This window comes from Saccostrea cucullata, unplaced genomic scaffold (assembly GCF_032062105.1).
Source record: "Saccostrea cucullata isolate Sc308-1 unplaced genomic scaffold, CSIRO_AGI_Scuc_v1 ctg5184, whole genome shotgun sequence".
Classification (NCBI taxonomy): Eukaryota; Metazoa; Mollusca; class Bivalvia; order Ostreida; family Ostreidae; genus Saccostrea; species Saccostrea cuccullata.
In genome coordinates, this window is record NW_026938005.1 from 30,978 (window position 1) to 44,505 (window position 13,528).

Here is a 13,528-nt window from a genome sequence, read left to right on the forward strand (position 1 = left end):
GTTTATCTTTCTTAATGAAATTGAAAACTTCATCCTGGTTCAGATATGTTAAAAAATACCCGGTACCATCAACGAAAAAATACTCTAATTGGCAGAGAATTCCAATGAAGGATATGGAGATAACGAACAGTATTCAATCTCAAAGTCCATGAAACAATATACAAAATCAGAGCAGAGCAAACACGGACCCCCGGAACATCAGAGGTGGGATCAGGTGCCATGGAGGAGTGAGCATCCCCTGCCGACCAGCTTTTATTTATACAGTGATCTGATTAAGAACATACCTCAACCTACCCTAACAAAAATACCATAGTTAAATATAGTTTACAATAATTAAATATAGTTAACAATAGTGATAACTAAGACACTAAGAAAACTGTGATTTACTATAGTGATAACATTGACACTTTGATTTACTAAAGTGATAACGATGAAAATTTTCATTTACTAAAATGATAGCTATGAAAACTTTCGATTTACTATAGAAATCAATTTGAAACTTTGATATATTGTAGTGATCACTTTAACACTATAGTGCGCACTTTGAATACTTTGTTTACTATAGCTATAACTTTTACACCTTGAATTACTATAGTTAATTACAGTTAACTATAGAATTTTTGTTAGGGTATTGACATATTATATAATTGCCAGGACACGTAGTTTAACTTGAAATATGGTGGAATACAAGACTGGACCCTTTTGTGATTAAGAATATTACTTATATTAACAATTACAATGTAGTATGAAAAACGTCAGTCAGCATTTGACTCAATGATAAATTGTATTTGCTGACAAGGTCATTGTATCGACCATAGAACTTACGAAATGATGACTTTAAACGAGTCTGCTGATATTCTTGTTTCATCAACTTGCTTGTCAATAATTTACCTCGTTTTAGAAATTGTTCATATGTAGAGCATGCTCTTGCATATTGAATCAACTGAGATACATATAATCCGTATGCAGGTGATGATGCAGGTATATTGCTGCATAAGTAAGGGAAGTTGACAATAGAAAAGTTAAATCATCACGTTTGTCATATAGCTTGGTTGTTAGATTACCATTAACGTCTTTTCCAAGTAAAATATCCTAGTATGAAACAAATGTGTCAAATGTTTCTCCGATATATAATTATAATTTATTAATGCATAATATGATCAGGAAATAATTTATACAATTCTTTTCAAGTTTCTAATTGACATTCTACAGGCTGAATCAAAACACAAACGATCTTGTACATTCATTCAATGGTTAATTTTATAGAAAAAGACAAAGTTGACATCCTTGTTTCATCAACTTGTTTGTCGAAACCTTGACTTGTTTGATTCGATTTAGGATTTGTTTGACCGTATAGCCTGCCCTTGCGTTTCAAATCAACTGATGATTTACATCTTATATGATCCGGTAATGAATTTGGCGATAGAAAAGTGAAAGTCATAAGGTCTATAATTCAGAAGTGAAAAAAGAATTAGATAGATTGATTACACGGTCAGTATATATTGATCCCTGTTTATAAATCATGTAACAACACTCTCTTTGTTTATAAGGCGCGCTACATTAATTGCATTTTAGAGGAACTAGGATATAATTTCACTAGTGGTAATCCAACTTATACCCATAGCCCCCTTTCTAGTGAGAAAAAATTATATGTCAGTTTTGAATATTTTGATTTTCCTTACAACCAGAATTAATTTGAAATACCATAAACACAACGAATTCCAAAACTTCATAAAAATGACAAATGAAGACACATAGCGGGTTCCAGTAAATGTGCTACCAAACCTTTCCTTTACCACTTGTAGAATCAATTCCATTTTTATTCTAAAATGCAATTTATATAATGATCCTTACAACCGATGACAATGTTGTTACCTGCTTTGTCAGCATAGGCCGCGACAAGTTCTGTTGTGAGCGCGCTTTTTCCATGACATCGGTAAAACTCTTCAGATAAATCTCTACATAATTTCCAATTATGCAAAGATTTGGTGTTTTCCGATTATTATTTTAAAAAATATACAGCTATATTATTGGATAAAACATGTTTCACGGAGCATGCTATTTTTCGCATGTTTACAGTAGTTTTTTTTTTATCAAAATAAAAAATTGCACAGTTGTAGAGCAAAACGATTTATGGCAGTTTACCTATTGCTACAGTATTCATGAAAATTCATTTGGTGAAATTTTGAATCAAATTGGAGGGCATTTGACTGTTTTATAGCCATTTATAAAGAATCAACGCGTAAAAAAAGCAACGTTTTGTGTGCAGACATAAAAATGTCTTAAAGAGATTTCAATGCTTCTAGATGCTGCTTGGAAATACTCACACGTACCAAGGACAAAAGTATTCAAATGATAGTAGCTTGATAAGATGGAAGGATTAACATTTTTAATGATCATCTCCTGCCTCAATATACCTCAAAACCTCATTTTACGCATGGACATTGCGCCTATGGATTCTGATCGTTAAGATCTTCAAGTTAAGATCACGCTAATATCCAAAACAGCACAAAGTACTAGAAACGATCTCGTTGCGAGCAACGAGAGGTCTTCCGTCCGATTCTGAAAAAGAAATAACTCGTAAAGTCGAGCTGAGAAGTGATTAAAAATTTTGGTCACAAATTGAATCCAGGTTGCCAGGGTGAAAATCCAATCCGCTTTTTTCCATTTTTATCCCCAACTCGCTAACCATTACGCTACTGGGAGTACTGCTCTAAATGTACTTGTGTATACTTTTGCTACAGTACACCTGTCTAAGAATTATAAAAGACGGGCCATTATTCATTATTTCGCGCCAAACGCCACGTTAAATCTTCGCGCCTTTTCTTTGGACTGATTTATTAAATAAGTGTGATAGCTTCAATGAAATTAAGAAAAAAGTACGTTCTCATAGCCTACATTTCGAGGTTTAGAAAATATATTTAACACATTGTACACATTCTATAGAAAAGAAACACAAAAGCACTGAAATGACTGTAATTTAATTTTTTTTTATTTCCCGTCTCAGAAGTGAACTATGCCGATTAATTACACTTTCATAAAAAGGTTGAAATGTTTCGCCGAAAAACATGCCTGGCTCTACGACAGTCAAGGAATCAGATACCATTTATGTTCAATTACTTGATTCAGATCTTTGAGAAAAGAATGTAAATATAAACTCCATTAGACGGTCTTATTAAAATGGTTTTCTTATTTTTTTTTTCTATTCGTTTAATATCACACAAGTGTGCATGGGAAAAACAGTGGTTCTACGTTTTATACTTACTATGTATATGCATCGATATTGTTTCTTGAAAAACTCTAACTTATAACTATGATTTAAGATATGTTTTTCCGTCTTGCAAAACAAATGATAATAGGTATCTCTCATTTGCACATTTAGTCTTTTCTTTTTCTACTTTGAGAACCAACAAAAACCAGTTACAGAGGACGTTTGAGAAGACACTGGAATAAATCATGACACAGAATTGTAACGTAATTACTACGTGATCTATTAAAGCGCAAACCATTAAGCTATTGGGAGCACTGCTCTAGATATACTTGTGTATACATTTGCAACAGTACACCTGTCTAAGAATTATAAAAGGCGGGCAACTGTTGATAATTTCGCGCCAAATGTCACTAATAAATATTCACGCCTTTTCTTTGGACTGATCTATCAAATAGGTGTGATAGCTTCAATGAAATTAAATAAATGAAACGTTCTTATCGCCTTTATGACATGACATGATACCAAATAAATACTACTACTTTATTTTATTTCAACGTTAAAAGGTATATTTAACACATTGTACACATCACATATCGTATCTAGCCCAGTTACACTAAAGCAGTGAAATGGAAATAAAGTTTTAAGATTGACACGTAATTACAACGTACTACTACGTGAAAGTCCAAGTAGTTTTTTTCTATTTCATGTATCCTTATGTCAGAATGGTTTAATCAAACGCTCAGCTGCCTCCATAACCCCCTACTCGCGAAATGGCGGAGTCAACAGAGACAGCCGTCATCTTGGGCCCGCTTCAGATTTTCAAATATTAATATCTAGCGTTCAGATAAACTAATATTCAAACAACTTATATAGTAAGCTTATATAGAAGGGTCTCTATTAATATTCCAAAAATCAATAATAAATAATGGAAAACAAAAAAGTTAGAAAATAAGCTTTTTTTCAATTTGCATCCCTAACGACAGGAAGTATTGACGACGAACAAAAGGTCGCGTCCTGGATAGTATCTATCACGCTCTATAATACCTGAAAGTTTCACATTGATATCTTTTACCGTTCTTGAGATTAACTGCAGACAAAATTGCATTATAAAATCAGAAAATTGTCCGTAACTTGGCGCCAGAGAAAAATTTCCAAAAAATCTCTCGGATAAAATAACTTCAGATAACAACACATTGTTCCAGCAAATTTCATGAAAATCCATCCAGTAGTCTTCGAGAAATCGCGTGCACAAAATTAGATGGTCAGAAAAATAATAATAACTAGATACGATCTCGTTGCGAGCAACGAGAGGTCTTCCGTCCGTTTTAGGAAAAGAAACCCACGTAAAATCGAGCTGAAAAGAGATTCAAAATTTTGGTCACAAGGAGGATTGAAACCATGTCGCCAACGTGAATGCGCTTTTTTTTTTTTACTTTTATATCCCCAACGCACTAACCATTAAGCTATTAGGAGTACTGCTCTAAATATACTTGTGTATACCAAGGTACTTTTGCAACAGTCTGTCTAAGAATTATAAACAGCATTCATAATTTCGCGCCAAACGCCACGAGTCAATATTCGCGCCTTTTCTTTGGACTGATCTATTAGATAGGTATGATAGCATCAATTAAATTTTAAAAATAAAACATTCTTAGCGCCTTTATTTTATTTCGACGTTAAGAAAGTATATGTAACACATTATACACAATACATATCGTATCTAGCCCAGTTACACTAAAGCAGTGAAACGGAAATTAAGTTTTAAGATTGACTCAATTGCAAAGTACTACTGTAACGTGTCGGATCTGAGCGGTCAGTAGGTCCGTGCTCGGATTACCGAGTTTTACTGGGGATATGATTGAATGCAATATATACAGATAATAATATGACACCTGCCTGGTGTCTTTAAATCAAATGACCTAAGTGCTTTGTATAAATTATATATCTTCAGTTAATACCGGCACCTGTCTGGTGCCATCTGATAATTGCCTCTCTATACTCGTATAACTGACTATATAAGTCAACATCTATCTGCCTGGTGCCTCTTGATTTAGCCTTTAACATCTGCCTGGTGTATTACTGCTTACCAAGTTGCCTATATAACTCTAGCCAAGTGGCTACAATATACTTACACAGTATGATTTAACTTTGTAAGAGCTTCTCTGTGCTAATGTCAAACCTATAGCTAACGTCTCACACCTATATTTTAACTAGTCACTAACTAGAGCAACTTTGCACCATCCGATTTGATCGTTACACCAAATGGATTCTGTACCAAAGTAAAGACACAAGCCAGTTGGCTGTACTGCCCCCTTGTACCTCAACTTAATCAATGATCATAAGTTATCAGATATCATATTGATAAAATACAACAGACTGCCTTTCTTTTGGCAACACTATTATTATTTTCTAACAGAACATCATTTATCAATGATACTTGCATAATTCTTTTGTCAATTGACCAATTAATTACAATATTTTTATTGATTAGCTATTATAATATAAACAAGTAACGGGACGTAACTCCTCCAACCATTTCACTACTACGTGAGAGTCGAAGTAGTTTTTTACATTTCATGTATCCTTATGTCAGAATCGTTCAATCAAACGCTCAGCTGCCTCCATAAACCCCTACTCGCGAAATGGCGGAGTTGACAGAGGCAGCTGCCATCTTGGGCCCGCTTCAGATTTTCAAATATTAATATCTAGAGTTCAGATAACCCAATATTCAAACAACTTATATAGTAAACATAAATAGAATGGTCTCTATTAACATTCCAAAAATAAATGAAAAATATTGAAAAACAAAAAAGTTAGAAAATACACATTTTTCAATTCTCATCTCCGAACGCCAGGAAGTATTGACGACGAACGAAAGGTCGCGTCCTGGTTAGTATCTATCACGATCTATAATCCCTGAAAGTTTCATGTTGATATCTTTTACTGTTCTTGAGATTAACCACAGACAAAATGTCATTTTAAAATCAGGAAATGTCCCGTAACTTGGCACCAGAAAGGAATTTTCAAAAAATCGCTCAGATAGATCAAGTTCATGTTACAACACATCTTGTCTGAAAATTTCATCTCATTCCATCCAGTAGTCTTCGAGAAATCGCGTGCACAAAATTTTGGAAAAAAAATAATAAAAAGAATAATAAGAAACAGTAGAATCACTATAAGGTCTTCCGTGAAGACGGAAGACCTTAATAAGAAACAATAGAATCGCTATAAGGTCTTCCGTGAAGACGGAAGACCTTAATAATACAGAAGAAAAGTAACAAGTCCAAACCGATTACATTCTATTCCGCAGACAACAGTAGAAGATTTGCAGTTATGATTTTCCCAAGTTTTGGTATAAAAGCTCTGTCCAGTAAAAATAAATGGTAAAAGAAGTGTTATCTATGAAAATATCACAGGTTTTATAGTTTTTCACAGAGCATTTTAAAGCAGAAGACATGGGATCGGAAAAAGTATCTTCAAACATATCTGTGATAAAAACCTTACTTTCTTTCAATTTTTTGTATGAGCTATTTTTTTTATACTAAAACTTGGAAACGACTGTACATATGACATATGTTTAATATCCCTGAGGATTCAATTAATTATTAAAAGGAAGCAGTCTACTCACTGATATGTTGAAGGATTTCAACGGCCTAGTTTAAAGTCAGTATTTCGTAAATTCAATAATAATTATCAAAACTTTGTCAACAAATAGAATCTATCATTTTATCGTTTTGTCTGACTTTTTTATACCAATTTTAGGCGTTTGTTTGTTTGTTTGTTGTTATTGTTGTTGTTGTTTGTGTGTGTGTGTAAAGAATGGAGGGTGAGAGAGGGTATGTGTGTGAGAGGGGGGAACGAGAGGAGAGAGGGGGTGGTGGTGTGTACATAATTGATTATAATAATACATGTATATAGTTCTGTTTACCTGATCAATACACAGGGCTCACACCGGTAACCAGTCAACAGGGGATGCTTCCTCCTACTAGGCACAAGCTGACCCCATCTTTGGATTTATTGGGGTTCTTGTTTTACGCTCTTTTCCCAGATGGAGAACTTAGTTTGAAATTGAAAACCTATAAAGGGAATAAGTTTGTCATGTTATAATAATTTCCAAGCTCAAAAGAAAAACTTGTTTGTTAAATATTTTGTAATGGTTGTGTCTAAAAGTAATAAATATATTTCGAGGAAGCTGCATGTGAATCGCAACTCCAACTGATTTCAAATTGTTCCAGTACGTGTATTTTATATTGCAAATGGTTATACAATGTTTGTCCTTTTCTAAATTTTTTTCAAATGTCAAGTAACTGAACACCTTGTTTATTAGAAATTTAAAAACTTTTTTATTGAAACTAATTACTTTATATATGTTTCAAGCAAAAAGACCCAACAAATAATGATCTGCAGTGACTTTCGAAAAATCCAGACACTTTAAATACAGATGAAATCTGGACTGTTCCATAAACAAATGTTAACGATTATTCTTTTGCGGAGCAAGTTCAATCGGAAAACTGATAGAATTGATAAGATGTAAGAAATGTAAACTGAATACTTCACTGAAAAATTGACAAATTTTTCGGATAACACGAACACAGCCAAATTCATTAGAAAAGTACGAACTCATATCTAAATCTCAATTCAAAACTGGATATATCAATGAAGGCAAAGATGAAGGGCTAAACGAATTTAGAATGCAGTTCTACTTGAGGAAATGGATGACAATTACTGGGATCAGGACTTGCTGGTAATAAATGTCGACAATTAAGATGTAGCGGACAGTAAAGATAGAATGAAACACACTTCAATGACAGAGGATAATCTGCATGGAAACGAGAACAATTATAGATAGCGAAAGCGAATTCGTCGCAAATACTTGAAAAATGAATAATTCTTACGTCTCGTTTTCTGATTTACCAATCCGATACCTGTAATTGACCAAACAAAATCTATAGCAAAAAGGGAAAACTTCTACGTACCTAATTTGAATGGTAGAAAAATAAAAGTTATCGGACTAAGTTGTACGCGTAAAGGTGTGTGTAGTAAAGGTTTGTTTTTTGGAGTAGGTCCATAAAATCCCAATTTACGATATTCCTGGATCAAACATACGTGGATGAGTTATCTGGAGATGCCAGACTTACTTCGGTTGCTGGATCTGACCTACATTTTTTATATGTGACCATGTAAAAGTTTTTTGAGCAGGTCTTTTCCAAACTAAATATAATCCCAACCTAGACCAAACTTACATGGATGATGCATCTAGGGATGGGCACTACCCATCTTTCTTCTGATGCTGGATCTGACCTACATTTTCCAGATGAATACCAGGTTAAAGTTTTTAGAACAGGTCCAGTCCCAAGTTACTAAATAACCTACCTTGACCAGACCTGCATGGTTAATGCATATAATTAGGCATAAACCCTTACAAACATTCTTCGGATGCTAAATCTGATTTACTTTTTTACCTCACTAGAGCCGAAGGCTCAAGTGAGCTTTTCTGATCACATTTTGTCCGTCGTCCGTCCGTCTGTCTAGCTGTCCTTCTGTCTGTCCGTCTGTAAACTTTTCGCATTTTCGACTTCTTCTCAAGAACCACTGGGCCAATTTTGACCAAACTTGGAACAAAGCATCCTTGGGTGAAGGGGAATTTAAATTGATAAAATAAAGGGCCAAGTTCCCTCAAAAGGGGAGATAATCAAGAAAAGACAAAAATAGGGTGGGGTCATTAAAAAATCTTCTTCTCAAGAACCACTGGGCCAGAAGAGCTGAAACTAATGTGGAAGCATACTGGGGTAGTGTAGATTCTAAATTGTTCAAATCATGACCCCCAGGGGTAGGGCGGGGTCACAATGGAGAATCAAAGTTTTACATAGAGTTATATAGGAAAAATCTTTGAAAATCTTCTTCTCAAGAACCACTGGGTCATGAAAACTGAAACTTATATGGAAGCATCCTGGGGTAGTGTAGATTCTAAATTGTTCAAATCATGACCCCGGGAGTAGGGCGGGGCCACAATGGGGAATCAAAGTTTTACATAGAGTTATATAGGAAAAATCTTTGAAAATCTTCTCCTTAAGAACCACTGGGCAAGAAAAGCTGAAACTTACGTGGAAGCATCCTGGGGTAGTGTGGATTCTAAATTGTTCAAATCATGACCCTTGGGGGTAGGGCGGGGCCACAATGGGGAATTAAACTTTTACATAGAACTATATAGGAAAACTCTTTGAAAATCTTCTTCTCAAGAACCACTGGGCCAAAAAAGCTGAAACTTTGGTGGAAGCATCCTAGGATAGTGTAGATTCTAAATTGTTCAAATCATGACCCCCGGGGGAAGGGCGGGGCCACAATGGGGAATCAAAGTTTTACATAGAAATATATAGGAAAAATCATTGAAAATCTACTTCTCAAGAGCCACTGGGTCAAAAAAGCTGAAACTTATGTGGAAGCATCCTGGGGTAGTGTGAATTTCAAAATGTCTAAATTATGATCAGTTGGGTAGGGTGAGGTTGCAATATGTATTAAAAGGAGGAAATCTGGTAAAGAACAGAATGGTCAAAGCTTCTCAGGTGAGCGATGTGGCCCATGGGCCTCTTGTTTTAAATGAGAGACCATGGTATTACATCTCATGTAGCTCCTAAATCATCTAGCCTCTTGTAGTTAATCTTGAATCTAGGAATGGAATCTTCCAGACTTCCTCCACCATTTGAATTATTTGACAGTTTCTTAAATAGAGAAGATAACCGTTTTGGCGCAAATCTTTTTTCCAACTGACAAGGAAATAGGGGCAATTTTTGGGGATATTTTTCGGAAGCAAATGCTACATGAATGCATGTGCTTGCACAAAATTTTCAGTCATAAAATGAATCACCCCAGTTTCGTTTCTCTGCAAAAGAAGTTCAATCTGCACACTACAAAAACCATATTGTCATGTCGTTGATGTACTCGTAAAGACCGTTTACATAATGGTGAAGCCTGATAAAGTTTCAGCAGAAAGTCTTAAAGTATCAGCATATAATGATCTTTACACAGAAGACAGCTGCGACGTTCGATATTCACCTGTTTTCCGTTTATTCACGTGACCTAGTGCTTCTATGAAGACTTAGCAATTTTGGTATTTAAAGATAAAGTTTACTGATTTTTTTCGACGCTGCATTTCCAGTTATTTAAAGTGAAAGTAAATGATTTATTTTTTCTCTAATTTACATTTAACAAAGATTTAATTTATCGACACAAAAGGTAGGAAAAAGTAAAATATCATTCGGAAAAATGAATTTCTGTTAATTTCTCTGCACAAGCTACTTCAATCTGCTTCATATAATACCTTTCTAGTGTTGTTGTTTTATTTTTCATTACTAGTACTTCTTTTTTAATTAGATATTTCAATATAATTGATAATTTTGCAGGTGTTGGATGTTAATAAACTATTTATCTCCTTCTTGGTTTTATTCATTATCACTATCCATATTTCAAAACACAAATTCCGTCAGATTTTCATACTTCCGTGGTTGAAAGAATTTAAATTGATTGTAAATATAGGGAAACGATGTGTATACTTCCATTACATCATGTTTTATCAAAAGATTTCTTGTCTGAATGCATATAAAGGACTCTAAGTAAAACAACCATTGAAAATCTCAGAAATAGCATTCCAGCTTTCATTGGACATCTTTATGGTCATTAAACTGGTTCGATGTTCTTAATTTACTTGTTTTAGATTTATCTATGGCTAGCTTACTAAAACGCAAGGACCGTGAACAGCTCTCCGAGTGGATTGGTACAGAATGTTCCTTTCAACTTCTGTATAAAATTTCGAGAGATGGAGCTTCGGGACACGAGTTCCACTCACTATGTGATAACAAAGGACCCACAGTGACTGTCTTCTACAACACAGACAACAACGTTTACGGGGGTATCTGTTTGAAAGTTGGCACCAAAGTAATACATGGAGTAAAGATGTAAATTCGTTTTTGTTTCAGTTATACCAAAGAGGCAAATGGAGAGCTAAAAAGTTTTTCCCCATCGTGGCCCAAGGAAATAATTTTTGGGGGAGCAGTGACCATGGTCCATGGTTCTATGATTTGCATTCTTTTCAACTCGATGTTAGAAAAACATCGAGGTTCTACGTGTTAGATAGTAACGATTTATTTCGAGGTAGTCGTTATGATGTGGAAGGAGAGAATGCGCAGACAATCGCCAATAGCCACAACAATGTCGTGGACCTTGAAGTTTATCTTGTCAAAGGTAAAAACAAAAATTTAGATTCCTTTAATTGAAATTCTGAAGAAGATTGTGAAACTTTTTTTTTAAATAAAAATTATCAATAGATGTTGATATATTAGATTTTTTATTGATTGTAGTTCGTACTTTCGTATTTTATATGAAAAAAAAATCAATTAGTCATGCTAAAATTCGAAAAAAAAGAGTATATTAAATCAGAGACATAAATTACATTCGCTTTAGGTTCTGATATTGATAAAATTTCACAAATGGACACAGTTTTTAACTTTTTATATTATTTCTGTGAACTAACAATTTTTAAACAGGGACCCTTGATAAACCATGGAGAGAACAACCACAATGGAATTCGCAGGTACAATTTTTCGAAAAAAATATTGTTTAAAAACAATAATATAGCCTTTTTCTTGGTTTCCCAATAGTTTTTTAAAAGTTAATAAGAAAACCGGTAAAACACCAGAACAGAAATCAAATATCAGTGTAAGCCGTAATTTTTGTCTTGCACTGGTTTATATATATATATTTTTTTGAAAGATTCAAATTTTGTCAGAAAAATAATTTTGATAATTTATAGTAAATTGTTTCTGAAATATAATGCAATTTATCTGTCTCTTAAGTAAGAGTAGGTTACGCATAACCGAATTTTCATCTTGAATTTAGATTTACATATTTCACTGAGCTTTTCATTCATTACATGAAATTTAAAATCGGTTTTAGCTAAGATGGACTTTTCTAAATATTATATCACTTCATTTTCAAATGAATGCCGTTTGATTAAATGTAAGACCAAGCTTCATTTAAAAAACATTATGTAACATTTGGATACTTCACTTGATAAGACTTTAATGGTAATCTAACAACCAAGCTCTATGATAAACGTGATGACTTGAACTTTTCTATCGTCATCTTCCCTTACAATGTACTTATGCAGCAATATACATTCATCACCTACATACGGAGTTTGTATATTTCAATTGATTCGATATGCAAGAGCATGCTCTACATATAAACAATCTAAAATGAGGTAAATTATTGACAAACAAGTTGATGAAACAAAAATTTCAGCAGTCTCGTTTAAAGTCGTCATTTCGTAAATTCTATGCTCGATACGATGACCTTGTCAGCAAATAGAATTCGTCATTGAGTCAAATGCTATCTCACGTATTTCATACTCGTTGTCAGTTCATTATTTATACACTGAATTGACGACGGATTTTTCTGTTATTTCCCGGTCATGACAAGGCGCACACGGAGGGTCGGCAAGGGATGCTCTATTCATGGCACCTGATCCCACCTCTGATGTTTTGGAGGTCCGCGTGTTTGCTCTGCTCCTATTTTGTATTGTATTTTTTTTTTACATTTGACCATGAATATTGTACGTTATCTCCATATGTTTCATCGTATTTTTAATACAGATGTTTAGTGATAATCTTAATTTTTTCTTTGATTTCACTATTAAATACCATAAGTACTGATATCTGACAACTGACATGTGATAGGTGACTAAATATATGCATGCATCATTTTTGAAATTAGATTCAATTTACATGGAGCTATAATGCGAAGTACCTGGTATTTTGTAGCGCAGTAAATTAATTCAAATTAAACTCATTTGCATTAAATTCTCCCTGTCGACGCGAATCAAATGTAATTTGCAGTAACTTCTGTTTAAATTGAATCAAATTCTGCGTGTGAACAGGGCATTAAATGAAGGCATCCTCAGGTAGTGTAGATTGAAGTTTGTCACAGTTTAAATCATTATCCCTGGGGTTAGTGGTCAGGTTGCAAATGGCCATCAAATTTTTACATTTTAATATATGTAGGACTCCAAAGTTTGATGGTCACGTCAAAGTTTGATGGTCTGCGCCAAACCCCGATGGTTTGACACGCCAAAGTCCGATGGTGTGGAAAACAGTTAACGTTTATGACGTCATGGGACTGTTGTACCAAATTGCAATGCCGCTCCATGCCAAAGACCGATTGTTTTAGATAAATACAAAATATCATAAATACAAACACAAACCCTCATCTTTTCGATATAGGTGCGATACTAACTCTTATCAGTCGAAAAATGTGTAACAACTG

At 34.2% G+C, this 13,528-nt stretch overlaps 1 protein-coding gene across 1 annotated transcript in view; it reads left to right on the plus strand.

The window, feature by feature from the left end:
• The window catches only part of LOC134249261 (interferon-induced protein 44-like), a 40,838-nt gene that overhangs the window by 21,998 nt on the left and 5,312 nt on the right, over window positions 1-13,528 (plus strand). The gene's annotated exons all lie outside the window — the stretch shown is intronic.